Genomic DNA, 24,190 nt, shown 5'->3' with positions numbered 1-24,190 from the left:
GTGCACCCGACAGACTACTACCTGCTGCTGGTCTTCCAGACAGGTGGGGGGGAAGCTGCTTCCCGCAGTCTGAGGGGGATGAAGAAAGACTACAGGGCCTTGGGGCGGATGGTGAAAGAGTCTGGGGCTCAAGTGATCTTCTCCTCAGTTCTTCCATCTTCTGGTGATGATGTGGGATTGAATGGGAAAATTCAGTCCGTAAACAATTGGCTACGAGACTGGTGCTTTAGGTAGGGCTTTGGGTTCTTTGATAACAGCTGGTTTTATAAGGCTCCAGTCCGGATGATGGCACGTGGGAAAGGTTTAACTCACAGAGGCAAAAGGATGCTGGGGCATGAATTAGCAGGGCTCATTTGGAGAGCTTTAAACTAGATTCGAAGGGGGATGGGGTTGTAACTGGGCTTGCCCCAGTGGGGCAGCACTCTAGAATTGATGAAGACTGGGAGGCCTCCTATAATCCTAGGGTGAAATTGGTGAGCTCAGCTCCCTCCTTGAAATGCCTGTACACCAATGCGTGCAGCATGGGAAATAAGCAGGAGGAGTTGGAGACCTGTGTTAAGTCAGGAGATTATGATCTGGTGGCAATTACAGAGACGTGGTGGGACAGCTCACATGACTGGAATATACTCATGGAGGGCTATGTCCTTTTCAGGAAAGACAGGCCAGCCAGGCGGGGTGGTGGGGTTGCTCTTTATGTGCGAGAGCAGCTGCAATGTACTGAGTTCTGTCCAGGGGCAGGGGACGAGCGAGTTGAGAGTCTGTGGGTGAGAATTAAGGGGCAGGCTGGCAGGGGCGATACTGTTGTGGGTGTCTGTTACAGGCCACCAGATCAGGGTGAGGAAGTTGATGAGGCCTTCTACAGGCAGCTGAGAGCGGCCTCACAGTCACAGGCCGTGGTTGTCGTGGGGGATTTTAATTTCCCTGATGTTTGCTGGAAGGACTACTCAGCAACCCAGCCACAGTCCAGGAGGTTCCTCCAGTGTATGGATGATAACTTCCTCATCCAAATGGTGGATGAGCCAACCAGGAGAGGAGCGCTGCTGGATCTCATCCTCACTAACAAGGAGGGTCTGGTCGAAGCAGTAAAGGTTGAGGGCTGCCTTGGTTGCAGCGACCACGAGATGGTGGAATTCAGGATCTTGTGTGGTAGGACCAGTACAATAGCAAGTAGAATTGCAACCCTGGACTTTAGCAGGGCAAACTTTGGCCTTTTCAAGCAATTGCTAGGGGAAGTCCCATGGGCAAGGCTGCTTGAAGGTAAAGGGGCCCAAGATAGTTGGTTGACATTCAAGAATTGCTTATTCCAAGCTCAAGAGCAGAGCATCCCGACACGTAGGAAGTCAAGGAAGAGGGCCAGGAGACCTGCGTGGCTAAATAAGGAACTGCTGGGTATGCTCAAGTGGAAAAGGAGAGTTTATAGGTCATGGAAGGAGGGGCTGGCCACTCGGGAGGAATATAAGGCTGCTGCTAGAGGATGTAGGAAGGCAGCTAGGATGGCTAAGGCCTCCTTAGAATTAAATCTGGCGAGAGGGGTCAAGGACAACAGAAAGAGCTTTTTCAAATACATAGCTGATAAAACTAACACCAGAGGCAAGGTTGGCCCACTGGTGAATGGGATGGGTGCCCTGGTGACAGAAGATACTGAGATGGCAGAGTTATTGAATGCCTTCTTTGTCTCTGTCTACTCTGCCGGAGGCAGTCCTGAAGAGCCCTGTACTCCTGAGACCTCAGATGAAGTCAGGTCACTGGAGCAGTTTGCCTTAGTCCATGAGGAATGGGTTAGGGACCAGTTGAGCAATCTGGACATCCATAAATCCATGGGTCCAGATGGGATGCACCCGCGGGTGCTGAGGGAACTGGCAGAAGTCATTGCTAGACCACTCTCCATCATCTTTACCAAGTCTTGGGAAACGGGAGAGGTGCCTGAGGACTGGAGGAAAGCAAATGTCACTCCAGTCTTCAAAAAGGCAAGAAGGAGGACCCGGGTAACTATAGACCGGTCAGCCTCACCTCCATCCCTGGGAAAGTGATGGAACACCTTATCCTTGAAGCCATCTTAAGGCATGTCAAGGATAAGAGGGTTATGAGGGGCAGTCAACATGGCTTTACCAAGGGGAAGTCATGCTTGACCAACCTCATAGCCTTTTATGAGGAAATAACATTGTGGATGGATGATGGCAGAGCGGTGGATGTGGTCTACCTTGACTTCAGCAAAGCATTTGACACAGTCTCCCACAGCATCCTCATAGCTAAACTGAGGAAGTGTGGTCTGGATGATCAGGTAGTGAGGTGGACTGCGAACTGGCTGAAGGACAGAAGCCAGAGAGTTGTAGTCTATGGGGCGGAGTCCAGTTGGAGGCCTGTATCTAGTGGAGTGCCTCAAGGGTCAGTACTGGGACCAGTATTATTTAATATATTCATCAATGATTTAGATGAGGGAATTGAGTGTACTGTCAGCAAGTTCGCTGATGACACTAAGCTGGGAGGAGTGGCTGACACGCCAGAAGGCTGTGCTGCCATCCAGCGAGACCTGGACAGGCTGGAGAGTTGGGCAGGGAGTAACTTGATGAAATATAACAAGGGAAAGTGTAGAGTCCTGCATCTGGGCAGGAACAACCCCAGGTTCCAATATAGGTTGGGGAACGACCTGTTAGAGAGTAGTGTAGGGGAGAGGGACCTGGGGGTCCTAGTGGATGGCAGGATGACCATGAGCCAGCACTGTGCCCTTGTGGCCAAGAAGGCCAATGGCATCCTGGGGTGTATTAGAAGGGGGGTGGTCAGTAGGTCGAGAGAGGTCCTCCTTCCCCTCTACTCTGCCCTGGTGAGACCGCATCTGGAATATTGTGTCCAGTTCTGGGCCCCTCAGTTCAAGAAGGACAGGGACCTGCTGGAGAGAGTCCAGCGCAGGGCGACAAAGATGATTAAGGGAGTGGAGCATCTCCCTTATGAGGAAAGGCTGAGGGAGCTGGGTCTCTATAGTTTGGAGAAGAGGAGACTGCGGGGGGACCTTATTAGTGTATATAAATATATAAAGGGGGAGTGTCACGAGGATGGAGCCAGGCTCTTCTCAATGGCTAACAATGATAGGACAAGGGGTAATGGGTATAAACTGGAACACAAGAGGTTCCACTTAAACTTGAGAAGAAACTTCTTCTCAGTGAGGGTGACAGAACACTGGAACAGGCTGCCCAGGGAGGTTGTGGAGTCTCCTTCTCTGGAGACATTCAAAACCCGCCTGGACACATTCCTGTGTAACCTTATCTAGGTGTTCCTGCTCTGGCAGGGGGATTGGACTAGATGATCTTTTGAGGTCCCTTCCAATCTCTAACATACTGTGATACTGTGATACTGTTTACAGCAGTCATTTTTACTGGGCTCTTCAACTGTATTGAGAGACTTTGCTTAGAATATTCATTTTCCATGCAAAAATACGAAGTACCATCAGTACAAATCCCAACTCACAGGCACAAGATGAACACAGGTTTCAGAAAATCCTGAAGAAAATTAGGCCAATGTCCTATGTAATGTTTTACGGTAATTCACACTGTCAAAAAACCATATGCTGGCCCCTACTTCTATAGAGGAAAATCTGCCCATCACTAGAGTCCTTTGAAGTGGCATTCTTCTTCCTTTCAGATGTCATCTGTGGATAATAGTAAGAAATATCTCAATGGACTTAATCTGAAGCCTATTCTGATCAAAGGAAAGAATATCATTTAGGCTAAACTGAGAACTGTATCAAGCTCTTTGTGCCCTTTTTTTCTGGAGGCAGTAAATTATTGGAATAGGATGAGAAATTATAAATATCACACTTCCATAAGCACAAGTATGTTAATGGGTAATAATTATATACAGTAAGTTTTATCCTACAGCTTCTGTATCAGCTCATATTAAAATGTTAATTAAAGGAGATGTAACAGCACTTCAATGTGATAGCTTCTAGTAGTTAAATGGTTAACAGCTTTTACTGACAGATTTAATTTTCCTTTTTTTCTGTACAGAGATAAAAGCAATGGAATGTCTTGTTTTGTTAGAGACCTTGGCTTGTGTTGCTCACATATATAAAGGAATTATTATACCCTTATTTTAGAGGAGGTAAATCAAAGAAATGCACTTTGCAATTGACTATGTTAGAGGTAATGTTCACGGCACTATTTTAAAAACATACAAATGAGTCAGAAACTTTCATTAAAATCTCACTAATGGTAAACCTTTCCTAGCAAACAATCTATTCTTCTTTGTATTGACAGGTAAAAAGACCTTATGGTTTCACTACAGCTATTTGCCTTTGTAAGAATAAGGAGCTATGCTGCAGGTGGAAAACTTTCAATGTGGTTTCTCTTCCCCCTTGCTGTTGGGAAAATGCCAAACTTTCACAAGGAGAAGGGTGTTTGTACTGTTCATTTGTTTTATTTCAAACTTATATATCCAAATGCTACAAGGGATGAGGAAGCCACTGAGATAACATGATGGGTCAGATTAAATATTTTCATATGACTGAAGCCTACATTCTTGTCTGTGTTCTACTGTTTATTCAGGAAATAAAGTATAGAAAAAACTACTCTGGCTTTCGATGAACATATTCTATTTCCTATTATGTGAACTTTTAAAAGTTTACTGTAAACTGATATTTTGTTTGTATTTTACAGCTCCCAGCCTAACCAATCCATGATTAAGATTTCTAGGTACAACATTAACATCTGTAACAGTAACCATGAATACACTTAGATAAGAATTTTAAGCTCTCAAATGGTGGCTTCACATGTCTCTATTTTTTCACTCAGGGACTTTAAGACATTTAAAATATTAATTAAGCTTTACAACACTTTTATTTAACTAACTTGAGATAGAAAAAATGAGACAGGGAGGTCAAACAAGTCCATAGCAAAGTAAAACTCAAGTCTCAAAGCCCTCTCATTAATCATACAATCCCAAATATACTGTGTAACATTTAAAGGTATTACATTTAGTTCTGTCAAAGACAATTCAGGGACTCACACAGAATAAGCCACCAAGCATCCTCTGTGTTAATTCTTTCTTAAGGCCTCTTTAATTAGCAGGTCAGCAACATAATAAACCACAATGGCTCCCTCAGTATCCATCAAGCTGGTATGTAGAGCAGATGGGGAATTTTTTTTTTTTTCCTTTAAATGAAACCATGATTATGTTCTAATTTCAGGTACTAACACCTCTTTCAGAGTTATTTGTTGAAAAGTAGGTTTAGATCTCGCGTGTAATTTTCAAAGAGAAATCACAAGGCTGTATTATCGGGTTTGTAAATTGCCACTGACTTCACTTCAAGAGAAGTGATGCTACAGTCCATAATGAGAAGAGGAAATTACAGGCAGCTGTCACATTTTACCCACATACTTTTTCATCCCAGGCTTCAGGAGGAGAACACACACCTTCCTGTGTGAGATGCACTGCTGGAACAAAAAGCCTGACTATGCAAGGGGCTGAGTGTCTCACCTACCTCTGAAATCAGGGGTGTGGGTGGTTGAGACACTTGGCACCTTGCAAGATTGAGCCCAAAGGCATTATCAAGTTGAGATTTCAGGAAAAAATGGTTATATCTCTTAGACTTATTGAGGACTTGCACTGTCTTATTTAAACAGCGAAAAGCCTTGGGGAGTCTGAATTTCTGCTGTTCCAATGCCTGCTGAGGAGATCTGAATGACATCAATTAAGAAGAAACTTGGCAGGACGTAATCTGTTAATTTTATGCCATTTACATCCATTTTCTTAGCCATGCCAACTGTCAGCATTTGAACTGTTTAAGTTCTCTTTTTCTCCTTCTGTCTGTGCTGCACAGGATGGCAAAAGCTTAAGTTCTAAAAGGAAGCCTCGGCAGCCATTGTTACTCCGGGCTTTAGTGGGCCTTTTCCTACGTCAAAAAATGTCACTAGTATCCCTGTTATTAACTCTTAGGAGCACACTATTATTCCCGGTACACCTGTTATTGTTAGGGCTACTGCATGCTTGTAGGAGAGATTCTTTTCCCCTTTTCTGCACCTCATGAACATACGTCACGGGTGTATCTGCCTCTATGCATTTGCCTCTGCCCTCAGAGAGTTTCTGTTGCAGCACGTCATCAGTAGAACTGCTAAAAAACATGCTAAAACCCACAACATCACAGCCCAGGAGAAAAAGGGGGGTAGATATAATCTCAATGAATCAAACTCCTGAAGGAGGTCGGTACAACATCACTTGGCTTCATTTGCATTTCCTATCTATTTCTGGCTGCTACAAGAACTGCTTCAGGTATACTTGCAGCTAGAACTAAATAACAATCATATCTACAATAAAAACATGGAAAATTGTTTTATGACAGTCATGGTCTGCATATGTTGGAGCAAAATACCATATCATATCTGAAGATTATTACTGGTATTTAGCAGGCTGAAAAAGTATTTCACGGGATCATTCTCCAACCTCTACCAGTACTCACACTGAACATGGCTGCTACTACCCCAGGCATACAGTCAGGCTGATAAACTCTGACCCAACAGGGCATAAACCCAGATTTAAGTTTAAAAAACCCTTCCACTAATCCAATAGCTCCTTTTTTTCTGCCTGTAACAACTAAAAGAAAAACTAAGATTCAAATATTCGTTGTTTTAAAAGCTTCACAAAAATAAGTTTCTATTTCCTGCTTTTATCATTGTTATTTTTCAAGATTGTTCATTATTTACTTTTTCTTGAGTCTACTGATTCTTCATCTTAGTTCCTTCTTTATTCCCACCTTTCCTTCACTTAACTCCATCATTTCTCTGTTTTCCCCTTTCCTCGTTCCATAAGGTTCTCTTTCCTTTTCTTTCCCCTGTTCTCCATTCCTATTTTTATTTCGCATGTTCCTTAACTGATTGTCTCTCATTGTTCCTGCAATCGCATATACTCACCCGGTTGTCCCTCCTTCCCCTTCCTAGCCAGTAATCAAAAGCACCAGAAATTCTCAAATTGCACCAGACACTCTCAAACCATTTATATAGGCAAACATTATGTTTCCTATTTTGACTCCAAACCTCCCATTGTTTACCTCTTTCTCAACTAAAAAGACACTCCTTTCCCTGTTAGCACTACCTCCTTTATCCATTCACATTTTTCCATTCAGATAAATCAATTTGTACTAGACCAAAATACTTAGATTTTGGCATATGTAGGATGGATTTTGAAGGGAAAGATTTACTGCTGTGCCTGTCACTGTCTTGAACCTATTAAGGCTTCACCCAATCTCACACACACAGACACAAAGTCAAACTAGGAAATGGGGTTTTACTTCAGAATTTGCAGTCTGTCAGGGCTTTCTTTTCAGTGAAGTGGCTCTGAGAGTCTAAGCCCACTTCATGGTGAATAAAAGGCAAACCTACAGAGTCCTTCTCTTGCCACTGAAGACACCAGGTGTTTGTCTGTTTATTATTAAATGTTCATTTAAGCCATATACTTCTCTGAAATATTGGCTGGATATAATCCAGTTTCTTAAATAGAGGCATTGCTTACATTCTTGTACTTCTGATGTAATGGTAAAAAATCAGTGCTAGTCACTATGCAAGGCAGGTAGAATAAAATATCGTCTTATTAGGCTTAGAGTATCTGGGAGACTCTGGTAGACATCACTGCAAGCAGTTATCATAGAGGTTGTTACAATGAAAGAAGAGATACTGGGGTAAATACTAGCAAAGCTTTTTATGTTGACCTTCTATCAAAAAAATATTGTCCCTTATGATAGAGTGTTTAATAGCTTGCACTGAAAAAAGGTAAAAATATCCCAGGCTCAGTTTTAAAATATTCAATACACGCAGTATTTCCGCTTACGCACAGGATTCTTGTTACAGTTAATTCTGAGCCAAATACAAGCAGTAGGAAATCAAAAGCAGGGATACCCAGACAATGTAGCATTTGGCTTTACTGCAGATTGCAGTGGTTTCTGTTGACATAATTACTGCTGAAATCTACTCTTTAGCAGCAAGCTCATTCAATATGGCAAGAGCCATGGGGAAAAAAAAGAACAAGGACACCAGATATCTTGGGTCAGTTGGGTGGCCAAGTAAGAAATGTTATGGACAGCAGATGGAGGAGCCTGTCATCAGTCTCCTCTCCTGTGTTTCTTTTGGAGGAGAATGCAGACGACTGTTGGCCTGCTCCCACCCCCCCTGCACACACATAGAATCATAGCATCATACCCACACACTCTCAGATCTAGAAGCTCAGAGCTCTCACTAGGACTTCCAGTGGCTGAACTTTCCTCCTTTGTGCCAGAAGCAAGAAGTGTCTCACAGAGTTAAAAAGGTGTGTTTTACTGCTGAGGAAATAGGGAAGCATTCAAGTCTTGTTTTACTGTTACTATAATGACAAATTACATGCTAACTTCTACAAGGCTAAATTTTATATAGCTCTGTTTCACAGACAACTTGTTTGAAAAGCTGTCAGAATGAATCAATAACTTCCCATTATCTACCTTGCAGGAATTATCAAGGTACTCAGAAAAGCTAGCATTATAATATAAGATAATTTTCAGGTGAGTTAAGAGGGAAAAAAGTGGCTATTAGGACACTGTATTTATTGCATAAAGCCTTCATAATTCAACAGAAAGCTTCAGCACAAAGCAGAATTTAACCTGCAGTTTGTAGAGCCACATCACTTCAAAATTCATCTAGCTCAATTTTACTAACTAACCATCTTTTGTCATGAATTCTGGTAAACACAGACTCATTTTCCCAAACTTGAGAACATCAATCTAGACACATTCTGACTTCTATTTAAGGGAGCATCTCAAACAAGGATTTACTTTAGAGTTAATAAAATCATAGTGTTAATCCAGTTTCACAGATGACGCTGACCAATTTATCACTCCAGGGACAAGTATTTTTTCCCACCTAATGATGAATAAATAAGCAGCAATCTCAATTGCCCATGATCAAAAATATTTAGCCCTTGTAGCTAATTAGTAATATTTCCTTGCAGTGATGCAAGTATCACAAAGTTGTTAAAACTTACTATTTTTTTAAGGTAAAAGTCACCAAGTATTGTGATAGTCTCCTTATTTTCATGACTTTGACAACGGAAAGCTGTGCTTGTGAAGCAGTAGCTGGACTGTAAACATTTGAATGTTACATAAAATTTTAGAAGGCACCTGGACACACAACACTTGCAGGCCAAGGTTACGAGGCTTAGGACCAGGAGAAGTCCCATAAACTTCAACGTTATCAAGCGTTACTCACATACTTTGCAGCAGTATCATCATCACCAGAGTAGTATTTTCCAAAAGCAAAATGAGATAATTTTTTGAAAGAATGTATAAGGTAAAAATCAGCATTCTTTGCCATCATTAACTCTTCCAATTTTTACTGCCAGGAATTTTTCCATCAGCTCCCTCTGAAATGTATTTGCACTCTTCCACCCCCAGCCTGTGCTTGCTCAGTCCCTGTTACCACAACAGTTTCCACAGAAGGTAAATAAATGACATCTCTCAAGACAGCTTGTTCTGGTAATTTCATAAGATTATCACAGACATTTCCTGTTACTGCGGGTAGGCAACCGTGGAGCAATTTTACTGTTTTCCCTTTTCACTGAATCTATGTTTTGCACAGTGATTCTTTTTTTCACCCCTCAACTTATCCCTATGATCTAGAACCAAAATCTCAATTACAGTCTGAAGAAAAAGGAAAGAAAGACACTGCTGCTGTTTATCACTGGCATATAGAAGAATAAAGCTCAAAATGTAATGAAAATAGTCTGTTCTATGTTACAGATCAGATTTCCCACAGTGATACAGTAGTCCAGTATCTCTGTTCAGATTAACTGTTTAATATTCTGTTGGCAATATGTCACACAAATATCCAGACAGAAAGAACTGCATTTCGGTAAACTTAAATACCAATCTGTCACTTTTCTGCTTCAATACCCACGTGTACATCATGATACAAGGCTTCTACCAGTGTTTTCAGTCATTAAGTGCCTTCCTAGACAGCTTTTAGAGAGCTTTCTACTGACATGAAGAACATGTTATGTAAACTACTTCTTTGGGGTGGGAGGGAGATGGCATACTTGGAACTTTCTGAAGAAGCCAGCAACGTTCTGTGAAAAGGCAGAATATCACATAGCTACTGCAGTAGTTCATTTTGATTCTTTTGTAAAAGTGTCCTGGGTTCAGCAGCAGCAGTCAGTTTTTCTCCTTCTTAGTAGCTGGTGCAGTGCTGTGGTTTTGACTTTCGGCCTGGGAATAATACTGATAAAACCCATGTTTTCAGTTGCTGGTCAGAATGTTTACTCTGACCAAGGACTTTGTGAGTCTCATGCTTTGCCAGAGAGGAGGGGAAGATGGGAGGAAGCAGGGACAGGACACCTGACCCAAACTAACCAAAGAGGTATTCCATACCACAGCACGTCATGCCCGGGATGCAGAACTGAGAGTTCCCAGAAGGGCACACTCTCTGCTCTGTCAGGCTCATTTTCAGCAGGTGGTATCGTATTCTCTTCCCTTGTTATTTCTCTTATCATTATTATTATTGGTGGCAGCAGTAGTGATTTCTGTTATACCTTAGTTACTGGACTGTTCTTATCTCAACCCGTGGGAGTCATATTCTTTCAATTCTCCTCCCATCCCTCCGGGGGGGGCGGGGAATAGAAACTGCATGGCTGACTTGCCGACTGGCTGAAACCACGACAAAAAGCTATCAGTCAACAGCCAGTAGAGTTTGCTAAACATATGACTCTGTAAGATTTCATTACCACCAAAAATACCAGTCTCCTTAGCTGATGAATTACCCCCGACAACTGATAGATACATTTTAAAGGAAGCTTGCTATTACCATTTTTTATGCCAAATGTATTTTGTCTCTTACCAAATAGAAACTGAGCACCCCATCCAATATTTCTTACCAGTCAAGTCTTTCCTTACACATAACACTCCTTCGGGACTCAATGCTTCTTGTAACCCTGAAAGAAACAAATGTTGAATAGATTATATTATGGGGCTGAGGTTTGATATTACTTCAGATGAGCTGAAGTAGTATCCTGAAAGAATATATTTGCTAGATTTATACTTTATAAAGTGTGAGCTACTCTTTCCTGCAACAATATTCCTAGTTGTAACACACAGAGACGTGATGCTTTATCGACACTACCTGCTTGTGTTATCATAGACCTCACTGATGCTCTGTGTGTGCCATTTGAATGCAGACTAACACTGGCTATTTTTATTTTAATGCACCTTTTAATAAGCATTTAAAATGTAGAAATTCAACCTTTATCTAGAGATACATCATGCTGTCCTCTTCTAGTTAATGGAGCCAAAGGGCTTCCATCACAAGGATTTAAGCCAGAAAAGCATCACTCTTCCTTAAAAGTTGAAATCCTAGGTTTTATAGATGGTGTCTGATTTTGTAAACATATGTTCTGTACTTGCCAGTAACAGCTCATAGTTTTGTCCCTGTGATTAACTGCACAGTTGATTCGTAACACTGAGCCAGCTCATTAAACTGGCTCAAAGCTAAACATTTGAAATAGCTTAATCAAACATCTATAAATTACACCTGCAGTTAATTGTGAGTGTAAATCTGGACCACCAAAATTGGAAGCCAGATCTTATGCACAGCCTTACAAACCAGAGCCGCCCTCACATCTGCATGGAAGCCCAGGGCTCTTCCAGCAGACAGGGAGGCAGCTCCAGCACACATTTTGCTCTGAATATTTAATTCACTTCATTTAGAGTGCATTTTAAGTACTTACATTTTTAACATCAATATGTTTTTATTAAATAACTCTTTTCTGTTTTAAGCTTTTATTTAGTTCATTTGTTACTTGTTTTCACCTTGTATTCATCAGAGAACATGGTGGTTTCAATACTTATCCCACCCGCTCTTTCCATTTTATTTTTTCTCCCACCAAAATTCAAACACATTCTCTTTTATTAATATAAATATAAAAGCAAGCTACTATACAGTAAGCAAAAGCAAATACATTTCTACCTTTAAAATAAGGAATTATGAAATTCCTCCAGAAGATACTAATTGCATCTGACAAGTGACATACTCTTAATGGCTGGTATGTGTAGAGACATGAAGTTCAACTGATATCTGAAATTATAAAAATCAATAAATTTTAGGATTCCATGAAGAAAAAAGAATGGAGTTGTCATGCTGGCTTTAGAAGGTTACAGCACTGACACGCTGAAAATGAATATGCATAAAGAAGAAAAGAAACTTTTCCTTGATTCACACTCAATTTACTTCATCTTTGTGAACCCGCTCAGGGACTGATTTCCAGCACTGGATAAATGACTCTGCCAAGTCTCTCTGTAGGCACCAGTGCACTACGTGAGGAGCAGAAACTGCTTAAAGAGCGGTGGGAGCATCTTTAATTTGCAACTTCAGGAATTAAACACCGTGGCCATGGAGGTAAGAAATGAACGTTCCCAGTGCAAGGGCCAGAGCTTAACTGCCATGCTCCACAGCCATCACGTGGCTCTACGTTCTGACTCCTGATTACTCAACTGACTAGCCTTTCTTTAGCTACCTGTGATGAGTTACCAGAGGACAGCCAGGGCGCTACTGCTTTTAATCCCTATTTTCCCAAAAATAGATGGGGAAAACAATCAACCTGACAGTCAAAAATTACAAATCACCATCTTACCTATAAGATAAAGAAGATTTTGAGAATGGAAGGGGGGGGGGGGGGAGAAAAGTCAATTATCAAGAAGAAAGCAAATTAAGTCAGAAGTAAATACTATTAAATTAGTACCCACAAGAAAAACTCAACTAACTCCACAGTTAATAGGATAAAGCAGCATTCTCAAAAGATGATAGACTCTAAGGTCTGTAAACTAATAGTAGCACTTAGTAGGTATTCAGTAATGCTGAAACACCACAACTTCACACTGCTATGGAAAAATACAGCAACAGTGATATTTCCTTTAAATTCTGAAATATAGCTTTTAAAAGACTGTACTTCCTGATACATATCTTCTAGTGGGGAAAGGGGAGAAAAATGAAATAAAAACAGCTAAAAAGGTACACATAGTTGATAGCAAGAAGAAACTAAATCTGAACAGATAAACTTACAGCATTCTGATGTTCTTGCAGTAAAGGATGAGTCCTATTAAAATGGAACATTAGCATCAAAGAGACCGAGTAGAGGTTATAAGAGGAACAGAGAAAAAAGCAATGCATCTCAAAAGGATTCCTGCCAAGGAGATGCCAGCTGTCTCCACCGCATCTACTGTCCCACAGTTTAATAGAATATACTGAAATTATTATTTTGTAAAGAATGATGTTGTAATTAGGTGATTCTATCATAGGATGTTTTTTTCTTACAACACTGCAAATTAGAAACATCACATTCCTACAGCTAAGGAGACATGGAGAAAGAGAGAATTACCGATTCATAGGAAGATGGAGCACTGCTATTTTCATTCAGAGCCCATAAAACCTTATTTCTTCCCTCTTCAGTAACTGTTTTCAGTCTTAGATAAACAAGGTAAACTGCATGGAGTATCCGCCTCATCCTGTATTCCTTTTACAGCCAAGATTCTCATCAGCTTCTTTAAATCCTTGACCCTTGTGGGGCAAACAAACAACCAGAGTGTCAAGTGCATAACTGTAGCTTTCTGACAGTCATACCAGGATCATCAGATAGCTATTAACCAAGGAGTAGAGAGAAAACAGAAAAGAAGAAAAAATCACAACAGTTTAGGCTCATGATCAAAATGGGTGATAAAACTAAGTTAAAAAAAGAAACAAAAAATTAAAATATTTTCTCCTCCTCCACAGTTGCTTCTTTAACATATTATTTTCCATACAGTACACACAAAACCACAAACAATTCCCTTTCTAATTAAGATGTGGTATTTCCTCTGTCTGGCTAATGAGTATCTGATCTGCACATATTACAAAGTCTGCAGTGCAGTGAAACACCAGATTGCTTCTGTGCCTGCAAATCAGACTGTGCTGGCTACAGAGTGTTACAGTGGTGGTAGGCAAAATTCCCATGTACAGCCATTGAAGTCAGGGCATTATGCAGCAGCCTTTGTCACCTTCTACTTTTAAAAAGTAATGTAATTTTGAGAAGCAAGAATAGTCTCAAAAATAGAGCTGAACAGCAAGAATGACACACTGCCTTCAAATGTCAATCCCAAAATAATTGCAGTAGCTAAAATACTGCATAGATTGAAACAGCAACAACAAACCACACCATATTTCCCTTGTCCACCTATTGGGAAGAATGGGTAAATGAAGAAATGAGAAAATGACTGGTTTAAGCACCAGTAGTGTCCCAGGTTAAACAGCTCAGTCATTGCTCTATGCTCAGCTGTGCCATGTCACACTGTCCTTGGAGCAGCAGGCTGAGAGGGAAGTTTACCTGCCAAGGAACAGAAATACCTGAACTCTGTTACATTTCCCCTTTGCACAGTCTAACAGAAGGTCCTCTTTGCCCTGACGCTTGGCTCTCTGACTACCCCCTTGGCTGTACAAGCAAATTTACAGTTGCAAACCCACAATGATTAATATCCTTCCTTTCACCCTGATTTTAGGCTGTTCCTAGTGGGCTGACCACATCACTACCCAACAGAAGCTGTGTATCCAAGTAAAAGAACTACAAAATACACTGCTGCTTATAAATCACAGTTGCACACAAGGATCCCTAATAATTTGTACTTTATTTTCACTCTGTAAGGTACTAAAGTTTTCAGGATTACATTGTCTGTAATCCTGAAATTGTCTCAGAGAGGGCAAGTATTCACAAGCCCACTATTTTCACAGCTGCAGCAGCTAGCCAGATGATCAGAAATAACTGGGAAACTACCGATGTAAAATGAACTGGCCTCTATTATTTGTGAAAGGACACCATATTCTTCACAAGGAATTTTCTTTTGCCTTATTCCCACTTAGAGGTCCCCGCATCACTGCTCAGGGGCTGGACATCAGGCCCCGTTTTTGCATGGGATGTTTCCAGCCACTTCAGCAGTAGCCTTATATTAAAGAGGCTGGAGATACACTCCCATGTTGACCGTGAGGAGCAAACTGGTTCCAAAGGGCGTATGTGTTTCTCTGGCTGCACCAGATGTTACACTGGACTCTCCTGCACATGTGCACACTGTTCAACACTGCTAATTGCCACAAACAACAAGCACTCAAGCGTGACCATCGAGTGCATTCAGCTGTTCATCAGGAAAAGCTTAAGAAAGGGGAGTGGATCCAGAGAACAAAGAATGGGCTCCAGGCCACATGCAGTGTTATGGGCTCCAGATACTGCCAGTCAGAAGCTGGCCTCCCTTCTTCTGGAAGTACTGTTTTCCCTCACACATGCTGCCTGTGGAATTTCAAAAGCAAAAGAGAGCGCAGATTAAGGACAGCTACTGGAGCAAAAGGAAAGGGGGAAGGACTGGGACATCTAGGAAGGGGAGCACAGCAAGAGCCATTACTTCCCTCTGAGCATAAACTCTACTTTTTGTGTCCCCTCAGTGGGCAGTAAAGGCGTGAATTTCATTTAAAACAGAAAGCTGTTCTCCTTCCTGATGTATAACCTTTTACCTTTGAATTCACCATCACCTCTTCTTTGGGAAATACAGCCCATCCCAGCACTTTGGAGGTCTCAACACAAGTATGTGTTTGTCTGTACTTAACACGTTGCACCAACACACGCTAGACAACAGTTCCAGTCAGCACAGACAGTCTGGAACAACACAATGAACAGAGAACAGCCTCCTCACCCAGCTTTTAAAACCAGCTCTCAGGTTTTTTACTCCAGTGTCATCATTTGGGAAATCTGCCTACACAGACCATGTGATAGCCTTACTGCACTGTCTCCAAAAGCCATGGAAGAGTTCAACAGGTCACCTACAACCAGACCACAGAAAATGGAATGTCACACTATATATTCATGCCTCCTATTCAAGTAGATGCTCATATAAGGCAGCACCCTTAAATCAGAGAGCAATGTTGATCTATGGATGCCTAGGTCTCTTAGCTATGTTAAAATATATTCCAGAACAAGTGAATGGTATATCTCAGGGATCTGGAAACAGGCAATATGAACAACTGCTCATAAGTGGCTTGGGGAGTCTGAAGAGGTACTTAAGCACCGAGTTGCAATATGAATTATGCCTGGACACTTCAGCTCTCCTCTATGTCAACTTCTGCTGTGGCCAGAAGGTGTCATATATAGAGCATATGCAGTCAGTCCAAAACACCCTAGATATGTCAAAGTTAATTCATCTACACATGTGCTAGACATAAGCCCAGAGTTCAAGACATCTAGACTTGCTCCAGCTGGATTTGGTGTCCAACAGTCTTAGTCATATGTGATGGATCTCAGTTCTCTCCAGACCAGAATTCCAGGCACCCAAAAAGGAGCAGGTCAAGAAAATGAGGCAGAGGCCAGCCCTGGCTCCTGCAGCTGGAGTCAGGGACAGTAGAACCTCCACAAAGAAAGCCTTCACTGTAGCAAGCTTGGGCCAAGGGATGATTAAAAGCACATGAGATCAGGGTTTGGGGATCTGGATACAGCACAGAAAGCACAATTCAACTGCAAGAGCTCTACTGGAGTAGTGTTACAAACCTGCCAACTGCAAGACTGAGTACCTGCACATGAAGACACGCTCGAGAGAGCAACCACAAGGCCTCACCTCTGCTAACTTGCTTGACTGTGTTATATTACTGTCTGGTTCAGCTCTTCCTCTCTTGCAAAGCCACAAAAATCTTCCCTCTCTCTCCTTTTATTCTCCTTCATCTCTCCCTACAAATGTCTGCCACAGTTCTTTCCAGATGTTACTGATTTCTTCCCAGAAAGATCAGGAGGTCCATCTGCACACTTGTCTTCAGAAAATAGAAACTCACTTTTCTATTTTCTTCTATTAAACATATTTTTCCACTTTGTCTGGGGACTTCCAGGCAGGCATTAGTCATACAAGTACAAAGCATTCCCAAATGCAACTAAAATCAATGGGGTAGCAACAAGGTCTCCCTCAGCACATTTCTATGCCAGTGATATCAAATACATTCCATACCTGCCTGGCCTATTAATAATCTTTTAACTCCATACCATCTTCAATTTATTCTGAAGTTTCCCATTGTTTTCCCCACTGTTCAGCGGACTCTCACCAGCATATTTGGAGGAGATCAATGAACTGCTGCAGTACCTCCCTTGCAGACTCTGGAACCCCCACAGAGTCACCTGCCCAGCTGCTCTAGCTCCTCTGCACTAATACAGAAGATGCACAATGGGGTTTAGGATCTTACATGCAAACCCCAGTGGCATCTGGAGCTCCAACGCAATAGGTAAGAGCAGCTTCGTGTCTAAAAGGACTATGGATTCTTTATTGCAATGGATATTCTCATCACATTTGTGTTAGGCTGCTAAGTAAAACAGAGCAAGTTTCTTCTCTCTGCCTCAACCCCTAGATTGATCTCTCCTAGAAAATTGGAGTAGAAGTAGTCATTTTTCATCTAGTGAATAAGAAAAAGTAGCAATTATACCCACAAAAAGTTACTATGGTACAAACCCAGTCTCCCAGACAAAAAAGTATAAGGTGGTGCCTTGGCCTCTACAATTTTTTCTCTCAGGTTTAAGTGTTGCGGTTTTTTTAGATCTGTCTTAAAAGATTTCAAGATATTGGGCTATACTTTGAGGGGTAGGAAAAAAGGAATAGGTAAAAGAGCAAAACAGTTCAGAAAGGACACGCTGGAGTAGGGTACCCACGATCACAGACTGACAAAGCCTCGAAAAGATTCACTTCACCCCTATCATTTTCCCAGTTGCTTTAAATAGCAAATACACTCTTCAAAATTGCTGAATTTAATTTCTTGTTTTGTCTTCCTCCCATAGGACAAACAAAAGTGTCAGCAAACAAAATGCAGTTGTACACACACCTACTATACTTTTAAAGCTTTTAATTGAGACTTTCTCCCGTAACAATCCTACAGTTAGATGAAGAGATTGGTAGAGAAGGGCACAAGTTTAATTGCCTGACCCATGACCAGGTGACCTTTCATCAGGCAATTGCTTGGCCAGCCAATGGATTTTTTTGGCATCAAAAAAGAGTGATAGTACTGAACTATACTTAGTCACATTACATTCTCTCACCTATACACTGAAGGCCATTGAAGGACAGCCCTGGTGCCAACAAATTCTCTGCATATATCCTCCCTTGGAATGAAGAATTGCCGGGAATAGCAATGAGGTTCTTATAAAGAAGATATTCCATTCCTGTAAAGTACACAAAATCAGAAAGAACCATATTTTGTTCTTCTCTGAAAATTATTTATAAGGATAGATTTACAAGAACAAACCCAGGTTAGTTCTAGAATGGAATATTTCAACCCGTGTTCAAGGTACTATTCGCTATGACTTAATAATTTAAGTACATTCAACACTCTGCTTGAAATCAAAATAACGAAAAAGCATGTGAAATATGCTTAGAACTACTTGTATTTCCCTTACTAACAGCATATTTTCCATGCCTTATTTATCCTTTCTGCTGGCATATCTGCTGCAGACTTTGAATCAAAGTAAAGCTATGTTCTTTTTATTGCCAATTTTGACTGGATCCCTGATAATAAACCATTAAAATGACAAGCAAATATATAAAACAAATGGAATTGATGCTTATGTATCACAGTTCTTGAATATAATAAGCACAACTCTTCCCTTTCTCTTTCCTTACATCTAAAGAGAATATTTTATTTTTTAACATGTCATAATTCAGAATTATTCTCCTTAGGCATCAAATCACATCTACAGCTAACTCTTTTTGGAGTTTCATACTATATTTCATACAAAATTAAGTGAAGGCAAAACTTGTGCTCATTTGTGTAACTGTTCCTAATATTTCTCTGTCTATAGACTTTTTAATGAAATTTAACACAGAAAGTATTTCCTGTAAGAAATTAAATGTCCAGCAAAATTGTCAATTATCAATATGGTTTATTGGTCAATTCTAGGGGATGCTTCTACATGGATCTGTGTTCCCTTGAGTCTGTGGTAGGCTTTATCTTGTAACCTCTACAGCTTCCATACCCAGGCCTCTACACTCAGGTTTGCTTCTCCAAATTTTGACCACATTATAGAGGTTGCCACCTCAAACCTCCTTTCAAGCCAATAGAAACCTTCAGTACCTTTTACTGTAGTTAACTGACTGCAGAAGTTACCTTACTGCACATAAAGGAGTGGCATAGCTAAAACTTGTCTTGCAACCTGAGCTGATAGCACTAGCTTTTCTGGAGCTATACATCATGTCGTGTCTGTACGCTTTCCAACCACTACAGCTTTCATGCAGCTGTCTTAGAGAGACTGAAACTCAAGGCCATCACAATACAAACCTCAGGATAATTCAGGATTTGGCAGTTACCTTGGGAATCCTCACTAATACGGCAGGTCACTTCAATCACACGGATAATGAAAGGTTTCCACAGAATTATGGCCATTGATGCTGATACCAAGCTATTACACTGGTCTGTAGTCCAGAGCAGTGCACTGCAGACTTCTTACCAAACCAAGCATTTGTTTGTTGTTTTTAGAAACACAGCCTACAAGATGACCTCCAGCTATGGAAGAAACAGATATATTAAAAAAAAAAAATAATTAAAAACCATACATCTTAAACGAAGTTCATGAATTAAACAGGAACCTACGCTGATTTGCTTTGAAAATTCATGTCTACCCTAGTAAATTTGGAACAATTTCTCATCACCAGAAGAAACTCATACCAAGTAACTTTTCATTAGCTGGAAGGTTGTGAATGTAGGACCTAAACATGGAGTAGCAAAGAGAATGTTACATGTACGCCCATTTTCAGATTTGCACTCCTGGCATCCATGTAATCCATTTGTTTCTCTCAAAGCAAACATCACAGAAGGTAAACATAATTCCTGATTTCTGAAACGTATTTACAGAGATCATGTTCCTAGAACCTGCTAGTAATAATCTACAGCTTGTAATTTTGATTTATATTTTCTATAGCTTCCCATCCCCACTTAAAATCCTGGAAACATTTGTTCCCCATTTCTGTTTCGTTGTTTGGCAACCATTATAGTTATTTTTCTTGATAAAATAAACAAAACCACTCAAATAGATTCAACTCAAGCTGTCTTCAGTCCAATGCACCACAGCAGCATAACCTTAGAGATGCTTTCCACTCAGCAGAAACAGCTCCTAGTACAGCTCTAGTGAAAAAACACACAAAACTTCGTGACTATTATCTCAAAGGTCCTTCAGCAGACCCATCCCCTAGTCCTGAACTTCACATCAGGACTTAGTGGTCAGCAACAGCCTGAAGTCTGACACCGGCAGGCAGCCTCCAAATTATCATTTTGCTTTTCAAACATAAGCTTTTGCTTTTAAATATACAAATCCCCTAACTCTGGCAGGTGCATAATTATACAAAGGCAGATTTCATAAACATTTAAACAACTCAAAGGATACCTAAAAATGGCTCTATCTTTACCGTGTCACATTTCAGTGTGTACTGGATAAGTCAAAAAGCCCTGCTGGGTAAAAGTCCAGTGACTCCAACTGTGGGCCTCTGGGATAGACTGACAAGTCTGAAAAGACAAAGAAACATTAATTATCTACTGCTTAGAATAAAAATTATAAAAAGAAGTTGACACATTTGAAACAAAAAACATACCACCTGTAAAAAGTGAATTAAAATATCCTAAATATCCTGTCCAGAGTTCTAAAAGACACATACATCTTAAAGCTTAAAGAGCCATGCATTCACCTGCCAGGAGCCAGCAAGCCAGGGAAACCTTGAAGCTAGATACATGGAAGATGATGGAGAGAGCAGCCTGATAACTATATTTTAAGTTCTCAGGATGTTTTAACCAGCTATGTTTTAACAACAGTTTCCAAATTCTCTTAAATTGAGATTCCTTTCGCTTCATTTGCTCTTTTGCTTCTGAACTTTTAGAGCTTGCATCCTGCAGCTTTTCTCCACAGCCGCAGAAACAAACAAACACAAAAAAATGTCTTATACTTTACACAAGCTCAGTGCACAGCACTGCAGCAGATGGTTACAAAGAGACAGTAAAGCTTACATGAAAAGGAATTCAGAAATAGCGAAAAAAGGTTCACTGCTGCTCTCATTCAGGGCAAAATCCAGGTTTTTTCCTCCCTCTCTTGAACATGCTGAGATCAATGTTCAGTTTGCCTGGGACTTACAGAAGTGCTCAAGTGGGGCCTGGCTTCCTCCTTTGTGAACCAATTTACCATGAACATGAATAGCATCCAGAGCTGTTTACAAGTGGTGTTGTTTCATAACTCAAGATACATTTTAAAGGGAGTCCCAAATTAATTTAAGCAAGATCATTAGGTCTTAAGGTTTCCAAAGAACTGCGTTATGGTTTATGAAATGGGGGGAGGGGAGGGTGGAGTGTGAGCAGTGCCAATCTAGCTCATTGCGTCAGGTAACGCAGAATACAACTGTAATTAAATTACTGCAGGCTACACATGCAAGATATCACCATCAGCACAAGAATTCTCTTCACAAAGACCATTTTGGTTTTTTGTATATTTTACCACTTTCTAAGGCATCAGACTACTTTCCGTGTGGCGCTTTCTCTGCCTGTAAGAAAGCTTATCTCCCTAAGCTGTAGGGGTGCCTTTGAAATGCACACATTGGAATTTATTCCTATTACAAACCTGCTGATCCAAACAAGCTTACAAACAGCAAGACCCATGTCTTATATTTGCTAACCTCCTCTCTATATACTTTCAGCTTCTTCCCACATCCTTCACTTGCCCAGATGATAACACATGCTATCTTCTTCAGTCTGGCTCTGCCTCTCAAAGCCAACATGGACTGAGTTCTGCCTGACTTTCCCCCTGAAGGAGCTTTAATGTAGCTCTTTTTCCTGTAGCTGAGGATTTTCACCAAACTTGGGGAAACTCGGTATCTCTGAAGCCTCTACATTACTGTCAGCTTCCGTGGAAACCAGTCACTGAATTCAGAAGTTATTAGCAGAGGACTGATGAAGAATCACAGGCAGTCAGACCTTTCTGCTCTTAATCTGAACATGAAGGATGTTGGGTCATCTCAGATTCCATTACACATGGGATTTTAAAGCCACACAGCTGATTCAGCGGCCTTCTGTAACTGGCTTTGAGTGCGGCAGAGCTGCACTTGTAGGTTGTACCTGTGCAAGAACAAGCCATCTTCCAGCTGAGGAAGCTCCACTCTGGAGCATTGAATCTGGAGGCAAAGCATCATCAGTAAGAGTAGGAGGAGGACAAGAGAAACTGAAATTTACAGTCACATTGTTAGACAAAACGGATCTGTCCTATCAAATTTTAAGTCTGAAACAGTATTTGAGCTTTTACTTTTCATTTATTTCAACATTCTACTTCATGAATGCTATAATATGAAAAGCAATTCAGCCTTAATTATAGTGGTTTAGCTGGGTTGCTATAATTTTCCTGTCCCTTAATTCTCCCCGTGTTTATAACTATCTAAGAGCTTAGGCTCTGGTAAATTTTTTATTCTTCATAATTGCTAAGCCTGAACAGAGCAATAAGAGCTCCAAGCTTAGCATTTCCTTCTGTAATCTGAAGGCATACTGTGCCAAATATAAGCCACTTGAAATAAGTCACTGTGGGTAGCAACGTATATGCTTTAACTCATGGCACACAAAGTACCTGATGTAGTTTTTCCAGTCACCCACATATCCACTTATCTCAAAGCCTACCCCAAACCCAGGCACAATTGTAATGCTATTTCTACAGCAAAAACATTATTCTATGTTCATCCTGCTGTTGTTCCTTTGTTAAGTACTTATAATTTACTTTTTCTACATCTTGATTTTGCTGGAGCAATTCACACTTGGAACCCAGATAAAAGGAATTCCTGTACACACCACACCACCATGTCCCTGCCATGTGGCTCAACAGAGCTGTGAAAGCGAAGGATGGCAGCGCTGTAGAGTGTGAAGGAGTAAGATCCTTCACCCAGCAGCTTCCTCCTTGCAGAAACAGGGTGATCTTCTACACTGCTCTCCCCAGGCTATATACAGGAAAACAAACAGCCTTTTCAGGAAAACCAAATAAAATATCTTAATTTTGGTCAGAACAACATGCAGATCTTGCCTTAACTAGGCAAAGAATTGAAAAGACACAATTTTTAGAATGGGAAAAACCTTAGGCAACACAAGAATATGGGAGAGATTTGGGAAACTCAGATGTTGCAAGATCCCAAATTAAAAAAAAAAAAAATAAATTATAACGTCCCCAGCTCCACTAGGAAGACAGAGATTTCCTCAGAATTCCCATATGACCATGTATGAGGTGGCCACTAGTGATGCAGAATAACATTCCTGCTAAACCAGCCCAGACTTGTGAACAGACCAGCTTCTAGAAGAAGAGGGAAGTGAGGTCCTACATGCACACCCATGCAATCCCCTGAGGCCCCCACAGAACCTGCCATCCCAACAGCTGTATCACACAGGAACAGCCTTTCTTGTGCTTGTTGACCATTTGCATTTTACACCGTTCATGTATAACTTTAATTTTCAACAGTTTTGCCCAAGGCCCTTTACCAGGCTCCATTGCTTTACACAATCAGAGCATCCTTCCTTAGACCTCTCACTGTCTGCTCCAGCCCTGCCCAAGCTGCTTTTACCTGAAGCTCCTCATCTAAGGATGTGTGTGTCAATGTCTCACAACACAAACGCACACTTGATACACAGCCTGACCAGGATGCCCAGATTTCAAGGCCAGTTTGAAAGAGTTTCCTCACCAGGGTCCAAATCTCTGACAAACAGCTTGCTGCAGCTTCGGTTTACAGAGTTTATAATTGTTCTGGGAGGTGTATTACAGAGTAATCAAAATGATAACAATTCTAAAAATTTGCAGCGGGTTGTGAGGCAAGATTAAACAGCTTGGTCTCATTCTCACTGGGAAACGGGAGACTTAGCAAACATTGAATTAACATTTTTAATATTATGAAGGGGAATTAATAACATGATAAATATGGGGGGTGGAAATCAAGTAATAACCTATCGACAGCAGGTATTCTGCTGCTATCTGGAGGCTAACAAAAGAAGAAATAATTTTCCTTATGAAATCTCAGTAGAGAGCAGAGCATGCATACAAGATTCATGCCAGCAAGACAGTAAACGTGTGGGGTAGAATACGTGTGGCCGTACAAAGTCTTCACAATGGGCTACACACCAGGACGTCTGTGATCCATTTTAGGGGATTCTGT

This window comes from Psittacula echo (genome assembly GCF_963264785.1).
Source record: "Psittacula echo genome assembly, chromosome: Z".
Lineage (NCBI taxonomy): Eukaryota > Metazoa > Chordata > Aves > Psittaciformes > Psittacidae > Psittacula > Psittacula echo.
The sequence above is the reverse complement of the archived record's forward strand: the minus strand, read 5'-3'. Positions refer to the sequence as shown.